This window comes from Parasteatoda tepidariorum, chromosome 3, assembly GCF_982258835.1.
Source record: "Parasteatoda tepidariorum strain Cologne lab strain chromosome 3, Ptep-v5.0, whole genome shotgun sequence".
In the NCBI taxonomy this organism is placed as follows: Eukaryota; Metazoa; Arthropoda; class Arachnida; order Araneae; family Theridiidae; genus Parasteatoda; species Parasteatoda tepidariorum.
This window is the reverse complement of record NC_141757.1, coordinates 22854810-22882114: the sequence shown is the minus strand read 5'-3', so window position 1 is coordinate 22882114 and position 27305 is coordinate 22854810. Positions and strand designations below refer to the sequence as shown.

The following is a 27305-nucleotide window of genomic DNA, read 5'->3' as shown; positions in this document are numbered from 1 at the left end:
CATAAATTTCAAGTCATGTAATTGATGCTTATTTTTATAAATATTATGTTATATTTTATAACTGTCGTTGAACAGCCGATCTAATTTTAGGTTTACAACCAGCGATGTTCAACTCCGCAGCCTTGTAATTTTGAATCCAAAGTAAACGGTATTTACGTTACATGGAGAATAAAACCACGAGAACCTCCCACAATTAGCCTGACGGCAAGGAGACTGTAACCCATGATCCGTCTACCACTGAGTATATTTTACGTCAGCACTGTTTTCAGTGCAAGTCGGGAGCGGAATTCAAATCGACCAGTCATCGCTGGGAGTCGAACCCGGTTCACCTCATTGGAAGGCGAGCGCTCTATGCCGTGAGCCACTGCGGATTTATAATTATTCTTTAGTTATATAGTAACTAATGAAATACTGTGAATTCTAATTAGTATTTAATTCAAAAAATTTCATAAAACGCGCTGTACCTTTTATTTTTCTTTCTTTTGTGCACGATTATAGAATTAGTACTGACTTCCCTCAGCAACGTTATTTGAGCTAGATTATTGCTTGAAATAAAATTATTAGTTTCGAATTATACTTCACGAATCTATAGTCCTATAGACTCTATTGGTTTATAAAATCATATCGGACAAAAAAAAAAAAAAAAAAAAAGAAAAAAAAAAAGAAAGAAAGAAAGAAAGAAAGGACATAGGCTAGTGACATTTTGTATTTTTTCTAAGTTGCCTGCCGCTGTATGGCATCCGAATAAACGGTTTTTGATATAGCCAGTGAATTAAGGAAGAAAAGAAACTAATACATGATTCCTACATGGTCAATCAAGAGGCGTATGAATGAATCAAGTGAGAGAGCATGTCACTGAATCGGTGATTTAGTGAATATACAAATCAGTTTGTAATATATGAATTTTAATATAACGAATGAAAAAAAAATTAGAAATGAGAGGAACTGAACTGTATCAGAGATTTGATGTATTGGTGAATTTATAAATGAGCGAGTCAGTCAATCACCGAATCAGTGAATCAACAAATCAGTTTGTTAATATATGAAAATTTAAAATTAATATTTTATTACCAGTTTCGAGCCAATAAAAGAACACGTATATTTTAAACCTCTAAAACATTTAAGTTATACTTAGTAATTGATTTCTCTTTTAACGAAGAATAAAATTGACTAATAAATTCCACACAAATTTGTGTTCTTTATTTTAATATATTTTTTTTCCTTCCTATCAGAATTTATTTCAATCTCATTCATTTGAAACTCTTTAAAAAAAAAAAAAAAAACATATACAATTATTTATGTCTTAAAATGATTTTAATGAACATATTTGTGAAAGTGTAACCAAGATAAAACAGATTAATTTAATTTAAAGTTGATATTCTTCTTAATTGCAATATACAGGAGATAATTACAAATGATTACAATATTTCTGAGATAGAATGCGTGAAGAGAATAAATTTATGAAATAAATATAAGAATAAATTATGACTATAGAATAAAGAATAAAATTAATTGTATTGAATATTTTTATAACACTGAAGAAACAAAAACAAAATATTAAATGAAACATAAAATTTAGTTCATTAATAAAATTTATATCAAGGTAATAAATACATTATACGAAGTAAATAAGAATTAAATCATAAAGAAGAAGTTTAATGAAAGTTAAAACATACCCTTAGACACTATAATAATAAACATCAGACGATAATCCCAAATTAAGTTGAATTTATAATATTCTAAAATACCAGCAATGCTTAAAGATGTATGAATTTTAAATGAACGTTAAAACTAGTGAGAACATAATCAATGTTCGTTGAAAAGCACCGACAATTTACAAAAGTAAAATGCCAATCTTCACGCTAGAATTATTTTCCCCTTTTTACTAACATTTCCATTGAATAACTATAAAATTTAAAAAGCTAAAATGAGTGACAGCAAAATATCTCTTCAGAGACATTTTCTTTTCATTTTCAAAGACAGATGTCGCTGCTGTCACAATACATATAGATAAGAGTTTAGGTGAAAGCGCGTCAGAGCGTAATGACAGATGCCACTTCTTCAGTTTTACAATGAGAAAACCAAATGTCAGCCCTTATGCCCGCACAATTCACGCTTCGCTAATTCTTCAAAGATTTAGTTTTGGGTAATTGATTTGCATGCATCTGCCGATTTACAAAATGGTCTGATATTTTGGAGGAAAAAAATTTAATTTAACTTTTTCTTTTTTTACTTTATTTTTCGTTTGGAGCATTAAACAAGCACATTATGAAATGGAACCTTTGGAACATTGAAAAAAAAAAAGGCATAAAATTAAATGCTTTTACATTAACTATTTTTTATTACTAATTTAGCGACTAATAACTTTCTGTTTGATTACCATATATTTCGTTTGGAACGATAACACAAAATACTTTCACATAAAATGTTTTACATTATAAATTCAGATATCTAAAACTTTTTATTTCGTTTGAAACTTGAAAAAAATTGTCATAACGTAAAATACTTTATATTAATTATTCTTTCATTACTAACAATTATTTATCCGGTTATTTTAAACTTCGTTCGGAACATTAAACAAACTGGCACAACAGGCAATGTTTTTACATTAATTTTTATCATCACAAGATCAGATACCTACTAAAACTGCTTTTTTCGTACAAACTTGGCGAGAAAATATAAAATCAAATATTGCCAAATCCATCGTAATCTTCATTATAGACAGTTCTCTCTTATCTCTTATAGACATTTTAACTTCACGACCTACGACTTCGAAAAACTAAGTGATCTTTTTTTTACTTTTATTTTTCGCATCATACTTAGTTTATGACACTGGTTATGATACGTTAAGCTTGTAAAAGCGTTATATTAAATACATTTTTGGAAAAAAGCTACAAAAAAGGAAAAATTGTTTTCAGGGCTAAAATGATTTCAGTTTTTATTTCAAAAAACTAAATTTTTATTAATTTAATTAATAAAATTCTAGAATTTAAAAAAAAATAAAAGTTTGCATATTTTGTTTCATTTAAATTATAGCGGGATTTTAACTTTTTCTGTAAAAAATTCATAGTTTCTTACAACATTATTAATCTGCATTATTAATTTCTAAATAAATCATTGAATTATACATTTGAGTTGAACATGTTTTGGTGAAATAATGTTTTCCTCTCTATATAAAAAATAAAATAAAAAAGAAACAGAAGATCCACTGATTTGAGTGTTCAACTTAGCGTTACATTTTGTTTTATTCTGCGAAATCTTTACGTCGTAGATACTTAAAAATATAAAGGTATACAGAAAAGTGTACAGAAAGCGTGATGAAATATTATTTTTTCAACTATTCGAATAAGAATTATTTATTCTAACTATTACAAGAATTTAATTTTTAACAAGAATTATTAAATGTTACTCTGATCAAAAGTACAAAACATTCCGCTCCGATACCAAGAAAAATGCATCGACATATAGTTGAAATTTGAAACACTAAAAGGGGTAATTTTGTTCGTGAATTTAACACTGAGATAGTTTTTACTTCATTCATTTATTTTATTTTCATTTTCGAACTTCCAATTTGTTCGAAAGTTATTGCAGTTTCTACCATTAACTGTCGGATTTTTTTTCGAATATCCCACTCAAAAAAAAAAAAAGGTTTTTCTTTTATTGCTCAATATTAATATATGTTCTAATCACGGAAGGTTCTCGTGGTCTTCCTCTCCATATAACGCAAATGCTAATTAGTTCCATCAAAAAGTCCTCCATGAAGGCAAATTTCTCCCAATTCTTGATTCAGGAGTTCCCTGGTCTTCTGGATTGGGTTCAAAAATACAATACTATGGAGTTGAACATTCGAAGTCGCGAACCCAAAAATTGGGTCGGCTGTTCAACGATGGTTATAAAATAAGAATAAAAATGCATATTTTATCTAAAAGTTCTATTTAAAATTTTTAAAAAATAAATAAAGAACTAAATAAAGAGCCACAACGTAATGCTTCTTGAGGAAGCTGGAATAAAGTAAGTTTTATTTCATATGCATGTATTGTAGTTCTATCCCAAGATTGGAAGGCAGGAGACGGACTTTCCTAGGTCCGTAAGCTGGGTATCCATCAGGGCTCAAAAAACCGCCCGTCCTCGGCGGTCAAAAATTCCCCGTGGACAACAAATTTCTCGAATCCAGCGTCCGCGCGGACAGCCATTTTCCCGTTAATGTTCGTGATACATTTTCAATTTTTGTTATCTCACAAGAGTTAGGGCCTCACTTCTAAAATGACCCTCTAATCTAGAAATACAGCAGCATACTGATTTGATGTTTTCTCTGTCTGGGAGTACTGCAGCGGTTGAAAGGAGCTTTTCAGCAATGAACTTGCAAAAAAAAAAAAAAACGCATTACTTACTGGTCTTAAACAAGAAGCGTTAAACGCTTTTATGAATATCTACCTAAATGGAAAACCTCTTTCAGATTTCTGTGCAGAAACCTCTGTAAATCATTGGCTTGATTGTGGAACTGGCCAACGTCATATTTGATTCATTTAAAAAACGCAGCACCATCGGATAAATTGACATGATAATTGACAGATAACTTAACCTTTGTTATTTAAATTACTTCATCAAAGAAATAAATTATTTCATAATAGAAATACTAGGTTTTACTATTAGTAACCTAGTATTTCTTTTATTACTGTATAATGCAATCCTAGTAACTACTAATTCATTGTGCAATTTATATAAATGTTTGTAATAAATAAGAGAAAATTATATTCTTATCTATTTAGAAGCGACGGGTTAGTTTCAAAGGAGGACGGGTACATTGTTTGACAAGCCGTCCTCGGGGACGGGTAAAATTTCTGAGTTTTTTCGAGCCCTGGTATCCATAGTATACGTTTATAAGTTTTCTTAGTACGTATAGCTTTAGCAAGATTTTGAAAAAAATTGTAAAATCTACCGTTGAAATCATGATTTTTACCACGAAGTACAAAATTTTTCTATTCATAGCGAAATTTTGTGAAAGAATCATTTAAACAAAATCGTCAGAATTTAGAAATAAACTCTAATGCGAAATAAGATATTTATCAAATGGTGATGTAGACTTTAAAGTATATTAATACTATACAATATGCTATAACTTGCAAAAAGTAAAAGAAAACTAGTTGAATTGTTATTATTAATTGGTTATTTCATTTTCGACATATATTAATAAAAAAAAAACGAAACAACTGGTTTTCATTTAATTACTCAAAACTTATAAACTTTCAATACAAATTTTAATTATAATTTTTATTAAAGTTTATGTGATATATCGATTGAGCTAAAATTGTATATTTTATAACTTCTTATAATCTTAAAAAAATATAATTCATGTTGAGATTTCAATCAGTATTAATATTTTTCATTAGAAATATTTTGTTCTTATAATCATTCAAAATTAAATATTACTAACAAAAAAAGTTGGTTATTAATTTTTTATATCTGAGACATGCATATTGGTTACACCTAAAATTTAATGTATTTTAACTATTTGGGACAATTTTTGGGTTAAATCCTACGTGTCCTGCTCAAATCTAATTTGTGACTTCAAAACCCTGTCCGTGATGCTTTTTAATTTTGTTGGCTACTTTGTAAAGCTTTGTTTACTTTGACTGGAGCTGCAGTACTCGCCCCCCCCCCAAATGACTGCTGTCGGGTATTTAAAAAAAATCAGTCACTAAAATAATATCTAAGCAAGAAATAATAATAATAAAAATAAAAACAAAGGAGAGGAAATATTTTTTAAATTAAATGTTTAATTTGTTTCAGACTTAGTTGTTTTATCTTTTTTTTTCAAATGGCTACTTTTCCTCTAGTTATTGGTTAAAATTATAACTTGCACAGATGATACTCTTGCTTAAATATAGAGGGCAGAAAACAAAGAAGCTTATGAACAATAGAAGATTTGAAAAGCCGTTAAGAGTGAGGAAAACTGTAATTCAAATTTGTATGTCTCTTTTGCAGAATGGAATTTGACGGACTACGTTGCTTTATAATTAACAGATCACGGTAAATTACAGACTATTAAATCAAGCAATTTCGGCTACAAAATAAAACAAAAAAACAATTCTTCGCTTATGCACGCAGGATTTCCCATAACAATAGCTACATTCGTTTAAATATTATCATTATTTGTTTTGATTATTGAACGGAATGTTTCCCTTTATGTGAGTTTAAAAAATTCGAAAGGAACTTCTACTACAGTAATCAACAAAAGATCGTTTGAACCCATTCCAGTTTGAAATTTTTTTTCCCGCTCATTTTTTGAGAACAATCGAATGACGTGGAATCGAGAGTGGAAACCCTTTTTATTCCCATATCTTTAAGTTTTCCGGCAATTGTTCTTTCGTCAATTTTTTTCTTCTTTCGTTTTGATTATGATGCAGAAAAAACTCGTTCGCTGTCACGTATATTCCAAAACAGAACGACCTTCAATGTCCGCGAAACGTTCGAAACATACAGGTGTGCACTTACTCTTTTATTTGAAGAAAAAAGCACAAATTTGTGAGCGTTAAGACACACAATGACGTTAAAAGAATAGGCAGTATAAACCTTGAAAATGGTCAAACACGTGAAGTCCTAAAACGTCCTTGAAGTCAGATCCTTGTTACCATAAATAGAAAAATTTTATGGGCGGACTAGCCTCCATTCTTTAGCACACAATCGGAAATTATACAGAATGGTTATGGACAGACTAGCAATTATTTATAAGTAAAAGAGGGCAACATGAAATGTATTTGACATACGGGATTTCAGTTTTATTCATCGAATCTTTGCCTTTATTTCACAAATGCAAGTTTCAAAGACTGTGAAACTTCAAGAAGTTCAGGTCAAGTTGCATATTATTTTGTAACAACATGTAAATGAACAATTTTAACTAACAGGGACGAGATATTGTAATGATTTAGTTACATTTTGGCAAAACTAGTAATTGCAAGATGATGTAATAAGCTTTCCCGTTAAAACTATTTACCTTTTTTTTCTGTGTTAAAGATTTCATTTACTGAACAGAAAGAAGCATTTTGTGAACACAATCATGTGGCTTGGTTCATGTGTAGTCAAATGTGGCTCATATGTACTTAGACAAAGTTGTTTTGTTGGAACTGTATAGTGCGGCTTTCAGGAGAACTCCTCCAGACATCAGTCTCGCGTATTTGCGGGTTAGGAGGGGTGTGAAGTGAAGAGTTTTGTTTTGATCTTGACATAGGTCAGCGTGAGTTAAACAATGGACACCTTCATTTCCCTATTGCACCCCTATTAGAAATGTGCTCTCGTTTGTTACCATAGCAGAAATCAGCCCCATATTTTTAGTCTGGAGGAGTTCTCCTCAAGGCTTTACAATACAGTCCCTAAGACTTCAATAAATGTATAGTTCGGTTCAGTTAACTGGTAAACGTATTTTATGGTAAAACAATTAACTGATATGACTTGATATATCTCGTAATTAACTGAAAGAAGTTTTCTTGGTAAAACTGTTTTTTTCCACTGACTTTAATGTAATGTTACAATTAGTGAAAAACAATTGAGGCAAAACTAGATTTTAATCTGCCATGGCTTATTATGTAGTCAAACGATAAAAAAAGTCTTGTGTAAAACTCTAAAATATTTCACGATTCTTTATTTTCCATTTGCATGAAAGAAGTCTAAGTTTATACTACTTTCTCATACGAGGTGGTATATCAAATAGTTATTATAAAGAAGTTTTAATGGTAAAGATATAAACTCTAAAGAACTTTAAGAATCTTTTTTTTTCTTTACATGGAAGAAGCCTTTCTGCTTAAACTGCATTCTCACACAAGGTGGTACATCGAATAGCTGATATAAAGAAATCTTATTGGTAAAGCTATAACGTCTAAAGAACTTCACGAATCTTTATTTTCCATTTACTTGAAAAAAGTATTTCTACTTTCGCACACGAGGTGTAATATCGAACTGCAAATATAAGTAATAGAAGGAATAAAACAGAACAACCTTAAATATCTTCATGTCCTAGACGCAATCTTAATGGTTCGAGGGGGTGACCACAAAAATACTAAATAATTAGTGCAGACGATATTTTAAGTTACAAAATCAGCCATAAAAACATACTTTCTCTTAATAAAAATATATATTTTTTCGATGGATTAGGATTTCTGACTCCCAAAATGTAGCGGGCACTCCCAATTTGGGAAATAAAGCCCTAACAATTTGGCTAGGAGAAAAGTCCAAAGCTTGGACTCCTTGCTATTAATTTTCCTTTTTGCGTATTTCCCCATATCTCAAGAAGTTTTTAAGCGAATTTAAAAATTTTGTGCACAAAATTTTAAAACGTGTTTATCTAAAGAAAATTTTATGCAAAATATATATTTTAGTAAATATTTGTTTTTTGTTTTTTTTTTTCATTTTATTTATGATGTCATAGTGTAATGTGATTTAATAAACCGATCTGTCCCAGTACCTTCTACGATGCTTCAATCAAACCAATTTCGCCAATTCTAAAAACTATGAACGAAATTTGTACTAGATTTAAAAAAAAGAGGCAATTTCTACAAAAAGTTAAATGTTAAAACATCTAACTTTTATAACTAACTAATTACTAACTTTTTTTAACTAACATAATTTAACCGTTACAACAGTTAAATTTTCTAACACTTATGTAACAGTTAAAAAATTTAATATCGAATTTCTTATTATGCTATGAAACTATTGTTGGGTCACACATAGTCAACTTATTAACTTTCTGAATACTTTTCTGAATTCTGAATACTTTTAAGGTTGGAACGATTTAGGGAGCAGGTGGTAAGGCTATTGTTTTCTTAAATTGTACCACTTGCAGACCCCAAGAAAATAATTTTCAGTACTTATTGTACAAATACTACTACCAAAAAATAACACAAGTAGCTGAATAACTGTATTTTAATTATTAAAATATTTCGAATGTAATTGTCAGGGATTTGTGACTGATTAAAAATTAAATGTGAAAAGTGGTACGATTGAGAAAATTTTCTTCAACGTAAGTCTCATTATTTAAATTACATTCGCGTACGAGGTATATTGCAAATCATATATTGCATAGGGGGTATCTGTTTCAAACATTGCAGTTCCGCTTGTTATAATCAGAAATGGTTTGAAGAAAAAAATTCACATCAAGTTTCAATTACTTATATAAAAATGAATTCTTAATTTTTTAATTTCAAAATTGAAAGTGTGTTTAATAAAAATATTTTCCGCTTGTCCTACCCTTTCGCGAAAGACTGAGATTTTTTTTCTTCTATGAACTAAGTGATCTGCGTAGCATAACTTTAGAATATCAACTGCATTAGAATATCATATACATTAGCCAGAATATTCTATTTTTTTAATGCCATTTAGTGACTAACAAATTTGAAAATTCCAAAATATTCTTCGTTAAAGTTCATGATAAAAATATGATTTATTAAATCGACAATAAAGCCAGGAAATAATAAAAGAAGTTTTATCAATACAATCCGAAAGGAAAATTATTTACAAAATAATAGAACAACAAAAAATGAATTCTTTCAAATGTATCGTAATTTCATAAATAAACAATAAATTATATTTTGACTAGAGAAATATGAATCGTTTTTTTTTATGTCCATAAAAAATTTCCGAAGAACATTTTCTCCGTACATTAAAAAACAAAATGGAATTTTAAACAACAGAATAAGTTTTCTCACGATAAAAATATTTATTAAAACTGCATGAGAATGAGAAATCGTCTGCCAGTAGTTTTATTCAGGCAGACGATAATATTGCAAAACAGAAACAAGCTTAAGATACTCGCGTAATATACCCATCTAAAGTGATATTCAAAACTAGAACATATTTGAAATGATTTGGGATGCAAATCTGTTATATTCTTGCCCTCCCCACCTCCCCTGTCGTTCAAGAAGAGAGAGAATTGTTCGTTCGAAGTGTTTTATTTACGTCTCGGTGGCTGTTTGAGGATTCGAGAACATACTCCAGCAGAATTCGCGGTTGATTATTCGGATCATCGGTGTAAAGAGAATGAAGAGAGTTGAAAGCTAGCAGACGACGGTTTCAGGAAATATAAAGGGATATTGGTTTGAAATTTAGATGATGTTACATTTTAATATCAGGAAAAATTTTCTGCTTCAAGTTTTAATGTTGTTCCGTTTGACATCGTTATAATCGCAGAAAGATGTGTATTTGAAAGTTTTCATAAAATATATGATATTTTTAATTTTATCATACTTTCTAGAAATTAAATTTTGTTTTAAGTTGATGACGAGTTTAGACAAATATAGTAACAAATTCACCTTTTACAAGAATTTTATAGAAACCAGTGCACTTTTATAATGATTTTTTAGGATAGTAACCTGCTTGTTACTCTATAATTATAGTTATGTAACTAAATTATCTGTAACTAGAATATGCTAGTTATATGCTATACTAGAATATTATATGCTAGTTACATATAGTAGTGTATAATAATTTAGTTATATACTATTATTATCATCTAGTTGTATACTTAATAAATGTAAAAATTGACTTATAACACATTTAAGTTAATAACTATATACAATAGTGATACAATAATTTTTAAGAGTGTGATAAAATGCTATATCACTATTATAATAATATATTTTTTAATAAAACTATTATAACAACTAAAATCTAAAACTAATATATATAACAATTTACTTTAATTATGTAAGTATAGCACAAAATTAACTTTCGAATAATTGTTATAACAAAGTATTTTATTGAAAATTACTATCCAACTATTATTGTATCACGTTGAAATACTTAAATAACAGTTTATTCTAATTAGTACAGCAACAGTTATTATAAGAAAGTAGTTCATTATAAAATATTACAAAATTAACTCCCTAACAGTTATTATAGCACATTTCTGTAAAAACGAATTATTACAATTGTAAAAGTTCAGTAACAGATTACCTCTAGAATAATTATTATTACAAAGTATTTCAGTATTAAAATATTATAACAAATTAATTTTCGATCTGTTATTGAAGTATGTTGTTGTATTGTAACAGAATAACTTCTCCTATCGCTCTAAATAATTGCGAGAATTTCAATTACCCTGATAAAAGTTCAGGCTTAAAACAATTTAAAAAACTATCAAATACTCTTTTTTTATTATTTAGTTTTATAATGGGAAAATAAAAAAAATTAAATGATTGTACTGTTATATTATCAAGTATACGGTTTCTTTTTCAATTTTAAGCTTGAATACTTAAAATTAAATGGACAGTGAGGAGGGGGGGGGGAAACGGACCACCTTCAATAACTTTTGATCTAATAATCGGATCTTCACGTTCTAGGACTCAATCTGAATGGTTTGAGAGGGTGACCTAAAATATGCTAATTAATTGATGCAGACGATATTTTAAACTGAAAAATTTCTTTTAAAATTAAAGAGCTTAATTGAAAAATTCATTTCGAGCATTTTGCAGATCCCTGTGAATGTGAGCACTAACTTCTTTGATGTGTTTTTGCAGCAAAAGTAAGTTCCAATTGCATTTCACATAAAAAAATTGAAGAGTAATTTTAGAAAGCCTCTCTTTCTCCAGAAAATTAAAGCGTCAAGAGTCAACGCTATGATGCGAATAGCAAAACAAAAACGAGCTTTAAGAGATATGTAAATTTTGCCAAGGAAAGGTGCGGCTAAGTAATAAAGGCAATGCATGATCTTCATTACCTGTTGCAAAACTAAGAACTTTAAAACTTACCGATTCTCCGAATTCACTTCATTGCTAATTAATTAAAAATAATTCACTGATATGTCACTTACAACCTTCATCTTTTCATTTTTTTTACTATTAATAAAGAATGTCAAGATGCAAATATTGTTATTTAATTAATTACTTTGAATAATAATTATTTTAATAATTTTACTTAAAATAAATTTCAAAAATACATACCTGTACATAATACATAGATATGTGTGGAGTATTCAATAAATCGATATGTACAATTTCTTAGAATTTCCAAACCTGTAAAAAAAATTGCAAATTAAAACTTCAACAAAATTTTGAGTAATACAAAAATTATTAATCTGGTATACAGAGGCAAAAAATTCAATAAATAATTTTACCTCACATAAATACTAGTTTTAAAATGCACCACTCAAGTAATTTTGTATCTTTGAGTAAAAATTCGATGCAAACATCAAAATCAGAAATCATACAATTTTTATATGTGAACCAAAATATTTTAATCAAATTACTAAAGAAAAATTAGGTAATTCAAGACAAACGCTACTATTTGTTTATCATTTTCGATTCTAGATGGCGCTACATACGTCTAAGTCACTCGTAAGATCAATATCACCTGCTCAGCTGATTTCACTAAGTGAGGTCGAATGTTTAGTATGTGAGTCGCGTCACGTGAAAGTTACCTTGACATCGTATCATAGCAAAAATAAGAGATTTTCGACGTTTTGGTATATTTCTAAGTTTATCTTTTCCCTATCCTAACAATTTCTTAAATGAAAACACCTGCGGTGAAATAATAATGAGTTTACTCAATTTGTTTCTATAATTATATAGTCTTCGGAGGCTATATTATGGCTTAACTAACTATCCTCTTTCGAAAGAATTGCATAAAAAAATTTATAAGAGGCATTTTTATTTTTTATTAATTTATTAGATAGCTAAATTTTCATTTTTAATTGAATTTATGATGCAATATTTGCGAAACAACAATAATATTTACGAATAATAAAAACATGTTTTTCAAATAAATAAAAAATTGTTTTAAATATGCCAATGTAATAAGTGTATGGGACAAAAAGCTACTATTTTTTATTGAAAGATTTTATTTTTTATTAATTCATTAGATAGCTAAATTTTCATTTTTAATTGAATTTATGATGCAATATTTAGGAAACAACAATAATTTTTACGAATAATAAAAACATGTTTTTCAAATACATAAAAAATAGTTCTAAATATGCCAATGTAATAAGCGTATGGGACAAAAAGCTACTATTTTTTATTGAAAGATTTATTTTTTATTAATTCATTAGATAGCTAAATTTTCATTTTTAATTGAATTTATGATGCAATATTTAGGAAACAACAATAATTTTTACGAATAATAAAAACATGTTTTTCAAATAAATAAAAATTGTTTTAAATATGCCATTGTAATAAGCGTATGGGACAAAAAGCTACTACTTTTTATTAAAAGATTTTATTTTTTATTAATTCATTAGATAGCTAAATTTTCATTTTTAATTGAATTTATGATGCAATATTTAAGAAACAACAATAATATTTACGAATAATAAAAACATGTTTTTCAAATAAATAAAAATTGTTTTAAATATGCCATTGTAATAAACGTATGGGACAAAAAGCTACCACTTTTTATTAAAAGATTTTATTTTTTATTAATTCATTAGATAGCTAAATTTTCATTTTTAATTGAATTTATGATGCAATATTTAGGAAACAACAATAATATTTACGAATAATAAAAACATGTTTTTCAAATAAATAAAAAATTGTTTTAAATATGCAAATGTTATAAACGTATGGGACAAAAAGCTACTGGGATGGCTAATATTGGATTTTCAATACAATAACTGTTTTAATTGTAACTTTCACTAAATCAGAAAATAATCAAACAAATAACAATCGAAACTAAGTAACACAAAGCTAAGTTTGTCTAATGTAATTAAGAGATAGTAATAATAAACAAGATTTTTCTAACAATTTTTACAAGATTTTTTCATTCCTTGCAAAACTAATTTTACAAAACATGAATTAAATTAAATGATACTTAATTATTTTTTTAAAACTTATTTTTAAATAGAATATGATTGTATATGCGAGCTTCGAAATGCTCTCATATTTTTATATCAACAAACATCTTTCCAAATTGGTTAATTAACTATACAAAATAAAACATTACAATCTTTCATTTTATTTACGTACTACTAAGTTGTGATATTTTTTTTAAAACTTATTTTTAAATAGAATTTGATTGTATATGCGAGCTTCGAAATGTTATCATATTTCGAATTTTATATCAACAAATATCTTTTCAAATTGGTTAATTAACTATAGAAAATAAAAAATTACAATCATTCATTTTATTTACGTACTATGTTTTGCTTGTTATATTAGTCAGCTTGTTGTTAGTATTGCTTGTTACCAATTACTTCATTTCCTTCATAAAATATTATTTTGAGTATCTTTTATAATACTATTTTACTTCATTCAAATCACAGTTTTTTACTCTTATCTGCACTCTATTTTAAAATTTTATTCATATGTAAATCGTTAACTTGATTTACGTAACAATGGTTCATTTGATACAGATATTATTTCATTTTATGGATAATGATTTACGGATAATGATTTTCTTTGGACAACATAATTCTGTTACATTTTAATCTATGATTTTCTTTTATTTCATTAACGTGACAAAGTTTTTATTGAACTTACATATATTATTTCAATATATACACACACATTCTTTCATTTCATTCACATGAATAATTTTCTTCATTTTATCCACGCAACATTAATTTCATTTACGCAATATTCTTTAAAATGAAATTCACATAACATTATTTTATTTTATTCGTCATGGAGAAATCTTCAGAGGAAGGCACTGGCTCACATTGGGCGGTCTGGCCAACTATGATGATGATATATGACTTCTATTCCATCCGCAAAATATTATCTCTCTATTAATATATTAACTCTTTATAACTCTTATATTATTAACTCTTATATTAATTTAACAATCTATTATAATATTAAATACCATAAAATTATTAAGGTTCGTTCACAAATCACTTTTTCATCAAATAAAAAGGAAAAAAAATTGAAAATTTTATACTTATGTTTCACAATTTTATATACTTATGTACAACAATTTTACACTTATGACAAGTTCATCATTTCATTCAGATTCTAACACCATTTCTATTGTATCAAAATCGACTTCAAATGAATTTATTTACAAACTCTAATAACACATTTCTGTAACATTACTTCTCACCAAAAAATATCTTGATATCAAACACCACAAAAACGTTGCAATTACATGCCGGATAAGTTAAAAATAAGACAGAAAGTACAGTAATATTTCTGAAATGTTAACTTGATAAAGTTTCCTTTCGATCGACGATGAGTTGGGCTGGCATGATTTTATCAGTATCATTGACTCATCGCCGATAATAAACATAATTTTCCTCGCCAATTAGAATCATTACGACATCTCAAACGATCTCGCCTAATGCATCCATCAGAAACAGAATAAACAAATCGAAGGATTTTCCTCGTTGCCATTTAAGCGACAGACGCTGTGAAGGTCACTATGCAAAGCGACACACTGTCTGCTAGAATGCAGGTTAAATGATTGACAGGTGTAAAGAAAAGTAAAAGTGTTCTGTTCTGAAAGAGGCAGACGAGATGGCGTCTCAGATAGTCACCTCCTACGTAATGTTCGTAAGCGTTCGATCGGAACGAACAACCGGGATTTTAAACAATCTGGCAATATATCTATAGAATGCTTACTCATTAATAATGGTGATTTTACCACAACGGTAAAGCTTTTTTTAACACGAATTTTAAGAGTTTAACAAAATATTAATTTATTTTAGCATGCTTAACATGTTAGGTTTTAATGCGTGAAATACTGACATACTCTTTTGATTCGTATTTTATTACGCCGTGTCTTGAAGCTCTGTCAATTGAAGCAATGCAATGATTTTAAACTTTGTAAATAATCTTGCCGTGAAGAATTAACTGGGTTTAAAATAAACAAATAACTTAAACATTTTAAAAGTTATTCAACCTCTTTTAAAAATCGGCAGTGGGGCCACATTTTGTCACCTAGATGAGAAATATCAAAATCGTTGCTTTATTCTCAGTTTTTGCAAATTTTTATGATCCCAGCTAATGCAACATGGGAGTAAGTTTTTAAACATTAAAAATTTAAATCACGAACGCTTTTCATTTTCGCAAAATTGTAGCTGTTGACAGTTGCAAATTCACAGCAGTTTTAAAAATAGCATGTTGATCGAAAAACAGCCATAAGTTATATATTTTTAAATATTTTCCCCCTAAATATTTTGAATTTTTAACGAATGATGCTCAGTCATTAAAATTTAAATTTGCCTAATTCTATTTTAAATATATCTAAATAAAAAAAATAATCCGCTGTCTCCATAGCTTATTATTATAAGAATTTTTGTGACGTTTAAAAACAATAATGAAAACAACATGATGAAAAACCACTAGAATATTTTTATTTTCCAAATTTTTAACCAATTTTATGTTTAAGGTTCATTTTGAAATATCACTCATTTTAACAAAATGGCGTAGCTAGGGAAGGTGGCTCATATGTTCTAAACATCTGCAACTTTTTGAATTGCGTTAATTTTCTTAAATTTTGTGTTAAATGAAATGTTTATTTATTAATATTTTTACTGAAATAATATTTGCAAATTTCAAGAATTATTTTAGGGAAAATTACAACTTCTATGACCTTAACTGTTTTCGAAAAATTTTAAATATTGCTATGTGGGGCGATCACACAAAATATTAAATATAAAAAAAGATCTTTAACGAAATGAAGGAATGTTATAGGCAAAATAAGTAAATAAAAAATAATTCTAAGTAAATAAAGTAAGCATATGTACATATAATTTAAAATAATTCAAGAGAACACAATTATGTAAAAGGCAAATATTACAGACAAAAATTAATTAAATTGAAAGAAAAAATTCCACAGGAATAAAGAGAAAGATGTTATCAAAATTGGAAACGGTAATGATTTGATTGTTTAAAACCTATAGAATAAAATTAATATTTTTTCCTTATATAAAATTCAATTTCAAATTTAACAAAGCATGTTTTAAATCATTAATCATATTCTTACATGTTGAAAAATATTTAGAAAAAGTATTATCGTGACAAAATTTGAAATATTTAAATATTTTTTTGAAATTTAACTTTCAAACAATGCTCTCATAACTAAACAGGTGATAACTTTACCAGATAAAATAATTTCCCCATTGTTTTTAGATAAACAAGGCATTGTTCTGGCTTCGTTTTTTATGTCACTTTTGGAAAAACTAGTATTCATACATAATGCGATTAATGAACTAAACTTGCAAAAAAATATTTTTGATGTTACTTTGATAAGGAAAGTACAATTATAAAATCAAAAGCTGGTTTCAATATGCAGGAAAACAGTTATCAGGAAATGCTCTATGAATTTTTCTTTGATGATCATTTTCACAATATCGTCTGAAATTTCCTGAAGAAAAAAAAAAGATAAAATCTGATAAGATCGTGTACAGCCAATACCTCCTAGATTGAAGAAAGCCGAAGGACGGAAAACGATGACTCATACAGTTAGGCCCAGATTTGCTGATCACTTCTGACGAAGCTTCTCTTTTTCCCTTCTGTTTCTCGACACTTTTTCGTTACTCTTCTACTAATTTTTTACTTTCTACAAATTATTATTATTTTTTTTTTGTCTAGATTAAATGTTCTTAAATTGTGTAAAAATGCTTAATATATTTATTTGTTTTCAGAAATGATTAACAATAAATCAATTCTAACAAAAATAACTGTTGTGTGAATGAAAAAAAATATATTTTTAAGCATTAAATATCAGTTTTATTTTATAAATTGGAAAATTTTATCTAACTTTTTGTTATAAAATGTATGGATTAAAAACAAAGAAATATATTTTTAAAGGGATTTTACACATTTATTATTATTATAGTTTTGACATAAAACTAAGAAAGGGGTCTAATTTTTATAATATGATACTTACATTTTTAGTAGATGATTATTTTGGATTTTAATGATTATGTTTTGCATGTTATTAGAACTAGAGCATACGAAATAAAATAGAAATTGTTTATAAACAATGACATAAAATGAGCTTAAAAAAATTTAGAAAATCAAATGCAGTCTTCAAACAAGGTTTAGCTAGTAAAAAAAAACATATCAAAAGCATGATTATAATTTGTATTTTTTTCCTGTGGAAGTGTGATTGTTAGAAGTGATAAACTAAAATTAAAGTAAGCAACCTTAGATAACAAATATTTTATTAAATAGCAAATTCAAAAAACGATAAATAAAATGTAAACACAAATTTTACTGAAATATGTTAAAACTTTCAGTAACATTTAAAAAAGTATAATTTTTACCATCACACTGATAAACTAAAATAAAGTAAGCAACCGTAGATAACAAATATTTTATTAAATAGCAAATTCAAAAAACGATAAATAAAATGTAAACACAAATTTTACTGAAATATGTTAAAACTTTCAGTAACATTTAAAAAAGTATAATTTTTACCATCACACTGATAAACTAAAATAAAGTAAGCAACCGTAGATAACAAATATTTTATTAAATAGCAAATTCAAAAAACGATAAATAAAATGTAAACACAAATTTTACTGAAATATGTTAAAACTTTCAGTAACATTTAAAAAAGTATAATTTTTACCATCACACTGATAAACTAAAATAAAGTAAGCAACCTTAGATAACAAATATTTTATTAAATAGCAAATTCAAAAAACGATAAATAAAATGTAAACACAAATTTTACTGAAATATGTTAAACTTTCAGTAACATTTAAAAAAGTATAATTTTTACCCGTCACACTGATAAACTAAAATAAAGTAAGCAACCTTAGATAATAAATATTTTATTAAATAGCAAATTCAAAAAATGATAAATAAAATGTAAACATAAATTTTACTGATATATGTTTAACTTTCAGTAGCATTTAAAAATAATTCTAATGTCATTTAATATCTCTTTTCTAATGTCATTTTCCTTGAAATGCATCTCACATACCTATAACAAAATGAATACAATATTTAAATGTGCATTTAAAATAAATAGTACATACTATATTCATGTATGAAAAATTAATAGATTTTTGTAGAAAAATTAATAGATTTAAATTTCATAATCAAATAAATTACAATATATTATGGTCAAACAAAAATGTTTAAAGTTTGAGCAAAAATTTAATAAAATACTAAAATTATTAATATTTTTATAAAATAAAACTCTATAAAAATAACTATATATTACAATAGTTTGCGATATGATTGATAAGAACAACTTAATTATTATAAATAATTTATCCACAATTTAAAATAATTTACTCTTAGTAAAAATATAATAAAGAAGCATAATTAAATTTTTAAAAATAAGAACAAATATTACTCACTTTAGAATTCTTTGCAACTTCAAAATCTCTTGGCATGGCGGCAAGCCATTTCTTACGTATTGGGAAATCCAAAATTTAATGCTTTTGTACCATCAACTTTGTAAAATCCTCTGCAGTTTGGTACACAGCACTCATTGGCAATTATCCATAACACTAAGAATTAAATTAATGCTGACATTTACAACATTTGTTGAATAAATATAAATTTTACGAAGAACGTTGACACCAGAACACACACGGTTGTTTACAAATTCAAATCAAAAATATTCGCCAATTGGCTGAATGCCGACACAGGTTATAATACTTGAGAATATCGCCAATGGCTCGTTTGATCAGATTCGGAGTTTTTCGTAAAAATAGCTACCCTGACTGGTTTCCCTCTGGGCCTAACTCTACTACGTCATCATCGCCTATAGTAACCCGTCGTGAGGCTTGATTCCTTTCTAGGAGGTATTGGTACAGCAAATGATATTTTGAAATAAACCGGTTGTAAATATTTCTATTTTTACATAAAATGTAATTTATTTTTTTTTAAGTAATAAAAAAAATAGTTTTTGTAAAAATTAAGTATCAATAAAAAGAGGTCGAAGCCATTTTACAAACAAAGAAGAAATCTGATAATTTCCTTGAATTGCATTTAAAGTAAAGCGATTTTTATCTGTTATCACAAACTGCTAACTAGTATTTACATATGTTTCAGTTTTATTTTGATTTAAAAGAAAATATATATAGTTACTTCAGTTATAAATTGCTGTTTTACAGAGTAAATTGGTTATTTTATAGAGTATATTTAATTTTTTTTCATAAAATATGCTACAAAATGAAAGTAAAATTTTGAATCATAATCCTTATTAGTTACTAAATAACTGCTAATATCCACAAATAACATTATTTTCAAAAAGTTATAAAATAACAGTTAAAAATCTCAAGTAACTTTTTAAAATTATCGTTGACGTTTTAAATAAAAATTAAAAGTATGCAACAGAATCTAAAGATTTTAAATTAATAAACAGTGAGCAAATGTTAATTAGTTTAGACGATATTTTACGTTACGATATCAGACACAAATGCGTACGTTCTTTGAAGAAACAAACGAGATTCATGATCCCTATAATATAGGGGATAGCCGCAATTTGGGAAATATGGTTCCAATAGTTTGGTCAGGAAATTGGTCAACAGTTTGGATCCCTGAATGTTAAATTTATTTTTTGCGTATTTCGCCATAACTTGAGAACCTTTTTAAGCGAATTGAATTTTTTCTACACACAATTAAAACAATCATTTTTCTAAAGATAATTCTATTCGAGAAACACCTTTTAGTTAATATTTATTTTTCTCAAACTTTTATTTAATAATGGACGAAAAAATTTGGAACTGCAAGATATACAATTTTTACATCATTTTAAAGAAAATAATTCTATTTGGTAAAATAAGTCGTGTATTTAAAATTCGATTTCTGTAGAAATATTCAACTGATTTCGCTCAAATTTTGTATATCGTCATGTAAAATTACATTCTTTGAAATGACGCAAAAAATGTAGAAAAAAAAAATATATACCTTACAATTCAAAATTTTTTCGACTATTATTGAATAAAATAAAAAAATACTAAATATTTAGTAAAAGTTATTTTTTGAAGGGAATAATCTTTTTGATAAACAAATTTTATAATTATGTGCACAAATTTTCAATTCGCTTAAAAAAATGACATTAAGGGGTTAAAATTTTGCTACGCCCTCCTGACCATGCTATTTGAATCATATTTCCCAGATTGCGGCTATCCCCCATAATTTGGGGTCGAAATCCGAATTCTTTAAAAAAAGGTATATTTTCTTGAGAAAGTGCGTCTGATTTGGCAACTTAAAATATCGTGTGCACATAACTTAAAATATTGTTGAAGTCACCCCATGACCCATTATGAATAGAGTCCTTCGGTTCTAACATGAAGAACCCGATCATTAAATCAGAAGTTATTCTAAGAGGTCAGGTCCTTTTTTTTTGTACACTGTATTTTATTATTTTGTAACTAACATCTACCATTAAGAAGTTTTTATAAAAAAAAAAGAAAATTTTCATTAAAAGTTTTTATTGATTCACTGAACAATACTTTAATTCTTATATCAATGTAAAAGTGGAAACTGTCAAATGCTTCTCAAAACTCACAATACGGAACATTCGAACAATCAGCCACGGATCGTCTAATTTCAAATCAAAAAAGACTTATTTTCTTCGCTTCCTTTTAAAAGTCGAAAGCCATTACATGATGTTACAAAATAACTATCGTGATGTTAAAATAACGTAATGTTTACTCTAAATACAAAGCAGTTGACGTAATAGTTCCAATGTAAGCGTAAATCGTGTGTGAAAATTGGATTTCCTTTCGACAAAAAGATATAAAATGGTATGAAAAAAAACGAAAATTATATTTTTTCAAAGTCAGTCGAAGAACAAAATCGGTTAGATCATAAATAGCTAACCTGCATACAATTCATTATTAATAAAAAAAATAAGCCCTTTTGTTATTTCATAAAGAATTATTAATAAAAAAACAGGTTTATCAGTCAATGATTTTAGTAATGTTCCTTTAAAATTCTGCAAAGCCATCTTAAAATTGAATCTTAATTTTCTTTTATCGTTTGCTTACAATGTCGAAAAAAAAGAGAGAGAGAAAAATAAAAACATCATAAAACTAAACTTTGAGGAAATCTTTTTCTAAAAAGAATTATATTTTTTACAGTATAATTACAGTTTTCAAAACATTTACTTTTACAATTTAAAACATTCCCTTTAATTACGGTATGCGAATATATTTTTAAAAAACCGCTGAAACTGATCGATTCAAACATTCTCTTAGAAATGCCGAAAAGTTCTAACATGTTTCGAGAAAGAAAAAAAAGAAAACAAGAAAATAAAATATAATTATATAAATAACGAATAATAATTTGGCTGAATCTGATTTTTCCTTTGGATGTTCCAAAGAAATAAATAAGAAGAAAAAAAGAATTTTCCTAAACGGATACCAGTTTATCAATTTGTTGTAGGTATTTGCGGCGGAATTAATAACAGATGGCTGTCAAGCTATCGAATTTCTTTTCAAAAACCGCAGCAGTAATAATTACCAAAACCGAGCGTAGACAACAAATGCGTTTACATCTTTTTTCACTTTTAATTTTTTAAAAGATTTAAAATATGTTTTTGAAACGAAGTCTTAAAATAATAACAAAACAAATTACTGTATTGTTTATTTCATTTCTTTTATACTTATACTTTTTTTAGTTTCCTTCAATTATTTTTAGAATTCATTTTATTTATTCTTCCAGATTTTCAACTAACTTCATAGCTCAGCTTCTGGCAAAATATTACCCTCCCCCACTTTTTTTTTTTTAAAAAAAAGGGGGAGTTCAACCCTTCCCGGGGGGGAGGGGGAAGACGGTTCGAGACAAACTAAGTTTCCCTAAGTTTAAATTCCAAATATAGTATTCTAAGAAAATATTTCTACTTTCACAAAACATCGTGTGCACATTCTTATTGATATTAAATAATAATTTTTTTTGTAAATAAATAATTGATCAATTTATATTTATTCATAAAATTAATTAATAGAATATTATGTAAATAAAAATTAATTTCTGGCAATTTTTTAAATAAAATATTATAAATTAAGAAAATTTAAGTTTACTTAATGCGTAACACATTAAAAGTGATACAAAACTAAGTTGTGTTATTTAAAATATGTCAATTGAAATTATTAAAAATGCGAGAGATTTTGTTTCATTATTCATCCAAAATGAATATTCTGCGTTGAGCAGTATAGGCTAAATACCAAATAATTGTTTGTTGCATCTCTAATTCAGTTGCAATTGTTGAGCATAATCTTGTATCTATTTACAATTTAAAAACTTGAGAAAGTATTTAGCAATTTTTGCAATAATAGGACCATATTTGCACAAATTCACAAAAACAGGACCTTTCACAAAATGTCTGGACAGATCCCTGAATACATATTAAAGGCGGGCTTCTTCCATTTTCTAAGAGTCGATCAATTAGAGCCTTTATATATATTTTTGTAGAATAAACATAATGTTTTGTAGAATTTTTAAAAAAACAGAAATGTATATACAAATAATATTAAGTATTCTTTTCCAATCCGTTAGGTCGAACCCAACACCACCCGTTAAATGAAGAGAAACTGGATGGAACGTTTTGGGCACAAAACAAATTTCAGCATCTGTTTAACGTAGTGGAAGATTTATCCAAAGCGGGCACTTGGAACCCCGAGTTTAGATTTTTATCACAACGATCGACCATAAATTTAAAGATTTAGTTTCCGCGAAATTCACTTAAATATTGGATTTTTCCCTTAAATTTATTCCCTTGTCAGACGATAGTGGAAAGATTTGTTGAATAATTTTGTTTGCTTTTCAATATAAATGTTCACAGGAGAAACATTATTTAAGTTATTTGAATTCCCCTTTCGAATAAATAAATAAAGTTTAAAAAAAAATGTTTGCTTTGTAAAAGAGGTCACTTCACGCAGCTGCACTCTTGTAGACGAAATTTCATAAAAATCGTCCTTTAAAAAAAAACGTTTTATAAACATTTGCACACAAGTATTATATTTTGGCGAGCAATTAGTATATATTTCTCTGTTTTAATTTATCATTATAAGAGTTAATTTTACTTATTTATTTTTTCTTAGAAAAATTGTTTTTTTGGTATGCACGATGGTTTCTGGAAAAAAAAAAAACCGTAACTAACTATAACAAAAAATATTTCCATTTAAATAAAATGAAAATTAAGTAATCATTTACTAAATTTTTGAGTCTATTGAATAAATTGCTTCAGAATAGGAAAGTTTTCAAATAAAATAAATCGACTAAATAAAATTATTTATGTAAATAGAGATTTTTTTCTTTTGCTCAGAACTAATCACAATATCAGGTTTGAGTTTTTGGAACTAAACTAGTTCTTGACATGACAAGTGTCAAAAACTGGTTAAAACCGTCAAAAATTGCTCAAAAGCCAAAAATGAGGTTATAAGGCATGCAGTTTTTGCAATATTTATTAAATTTTCAATCTATAAATCAAATAATCGAATGTGCACCAAAATTTAAATATATAAAAAACAATTATTATATTATAAAAGATATTGTAGTTCTGAGCAGAAGAAAAAAAAAGCTATACTTGCTTTAATATTCTTCAGAGGATTTATTTTATTTAAAAACTTTGATCATTGAAGTATTTTATTCAATCAAAACCTGAATGAAATCAAAATTTAAGTACAATGATTACTTAATTTTGATAATTACTTAATCAATTACTTTTTTTTTAAATTTTACATTTTTATACTTTGACATTTTTATAAAGTCAAAAACAAAAGTGAGTAATTTGTTCATAGAATTGTCTAATAATTGTTTAAAAAAACGCAAATTTGAATATAGTAAAATAGAAAAAAATAGAATTTAATTGCTTTGTTTCATATTTGTCTTTTTAAATAAGCGAATGCTGGCATACAAAATTATTAGAATGATTATAATTCTTTATTCTGTTATTCTTATGGTTTTTAATAAAGGTTTGAACGTAATGGTTTTATCTGTCAAAAACTGACACATATAAAAAATTCTGCAATTCATATCACAATTATATAAATGAATATGTTTGAATGAATATTTAGACAAAGGCTTTCATCGAATTCATCTAATAATATATTTTAAAAATTACCTATCAAAAAGAAGATTAAGGGGAACAATATCTATTCTTTGAAAATGATCCGTTTGTCATGATGGAGTATTGTCAAATTTATATACATTGGTCAATTTTAATTGAACTCTGGGAATGAAAAAGCATATAAAAGTTTCAGATAAATAATAATAACAAAAATTATTTTTCTAGGTTTTTACAAATAATGTAAGATCAATTAAATCATTTAGATATAATTAGATAATTTAAAAATAATATTTAGAAATAAAATTTTATTTTGTATCGTGTACTACTTCTGTTGAGTTGAAATTTTTTATTTTCCTTGTCTTTGCTCATTTTCCCTATCAAAGATAACAACAGGGTGTTCATAATTTAACTTGGCAACAGCGGACAGTGTATCAATAAATTTGCAGCAGAGTTTAATAACAACTGGGTAGAGGATAGGAGGTCTATTTTTGAAATTTTAAAATTTTTTTTGTTGAAGGAAACAAATTGAACTAGCAGTTTATAAGGTTATCAATAAGTATCAATAAGTTTATTTTAACAAAAATGATGTTAAAAAAATTTTCATTTAACAGAATATTATGTTCAGTTATGCTTGAAACATGGAATATCAATAATAATATGGAATGTAAATCTTAAATATCGAATATAAATCTTAAAAATTTTTAAAAGCAAAATATTTTTTAAATGCCATTTTAGTAGATTTGTAAAATTTTGTAAGCCTTTTATTTAATATAAGAACGCAAAAAATTCAAAATATGATTTAAAAAAAAGTTTTTTTAAAGAAAAAGCAGCAAAAAATGTTTATGTGTACAATTCTTAAGCAAGTTGTAACTAATTAAAACTTAAAGTAAGAGAATCTTCGAATTTTGAAATATTATAAACATCAAGATTTCAATACTTAAAAAATTCTGAACACATTACAGATGCGTCTCTAAGAGAAACCTCTTCGAATTTTTTTTTTCGAACTTTCATTTCAGAGCTATCTTTTTCTCAGGTAATAATTTTGAATAACTACGCGTAATAGTATTAAAATTTTTATACTTATACTCAACAACCAATCAGTAAGCAGTATTATTCAAAATTAGAGAACTAATCAATAATACTAGATAGTTATTTGCCTTTATAATAACTGATTTTTTTGTAGTTTTAAAAATTAGCGCAAGCAAAAATGGCTCGTCAAATTGAGTCAAAAGGAAAATAATAAAAAATAAATTAAATTATATACACATGGGCGTTGCACCCAAAGGTTTGCCTACCTGAAATCTCATCAATTAAGATGAAAGAAGGAAAACCAGATACCTGTTATTTATACTTCCTTAATGATATACCTGTTAAATGAACTCGATAACAACAACACGTACAATCCCAAGAACAGCCAATTATGCAACTTAAACTCATCTCGTCAAGAGAAGTTTTTATAAAAACGATTTTTTTTTTTCATTATCGTCTGAAATGTTAGATGAATTGAAGTGAAATGACATGAATGAAAGGAATATTATAAATAATGATGGAAGAGGGGTTATGCTTATGAAAAATTCAGTTTATTTTTATTGCAGCAAAAATACAGGTGTGGTTTCGTTTTTATCGTCTAATTTTTGACATCTTTGATAAGGTATGCCAAGAATAAAAACAAACAAAACAACCCAAAGCAAATATGTGATAACGTTTTTATTCATTAAATTCTTGGATAAATATATTTAGTTAACGCTTGAATAAAAAGGTGATTAAATCCTCATATAGCAAAATAACAGGAATTTTTTCTGTAATAATTTAATAAAAAAATCGGGAGAATTTTTTTTTCAAAATAATACAAAAAGACAAAATATGTCAAATTCCAGCGGCCTATGCTATCTTCGATAATATAACTAGTTTTTGTGTTTTATTAATATTGTTTAAGTTAATATTGAATTCTCGTTCCATCAGTGCTAAAATAAACTTTTTGTTTTATCAATGTCGTTACTGTTCGTAAAAAAAATGTACAGTTAAGAATGCATTTCATGTATAATATTACATGTTTTGAAAATATAAAAGATCAATTATAAGTTTATCAAGTTTCAATATTTCTTTTTATTTTAAAATGATAAAATATTAGGAATTGGCGTTCCTTGAGTTTTGCTTTTAGTAATGCATGTTAACAATTTAAGGTTTCCCTTTTTTGTCTTAGAAATATATCAACAGAATTAATTATTTTTCGAAATATTACAAAATTGATTTCTTTTTAGAACTATTAATTTATAAATAATAATTAAAATATACTTAAGTTACAAACACAGCCGAACCTCACATTTTTTATTCGATTTCTTTAATTTACTGAGAATAAGGAAATGTCATGAAATTCGAATTAAAAATATTTTTATAGA

At 26.7% G+C, this 27305-nt stretch overlaps 1 protein-coding gene across 11 annotated transcripts in view; it reads right to left on the bottom strand.

Moving 5' to 3' along the window:
- Positions 1 to 27305, bottom strand: part of LOC107437287 (tyrosine-protein phosphatase Lar) — a 503821-nt gene that overhangs the window by 333028 nt on the left and 143488 nt on the right. For all 11 annotated transcript variants that reach the window (XM_071177243.2, XM_071177266.2, XM_071177251.2 and 8 more), the window contains exon 3: positions 11931 to 12002. The gene's annotated coding sequence lies outside the window, so the exon portion shown is untranslated. The remainder of the gene's footprint in view (positions 1 to 11930; positions 12003 to 27305) is intronic.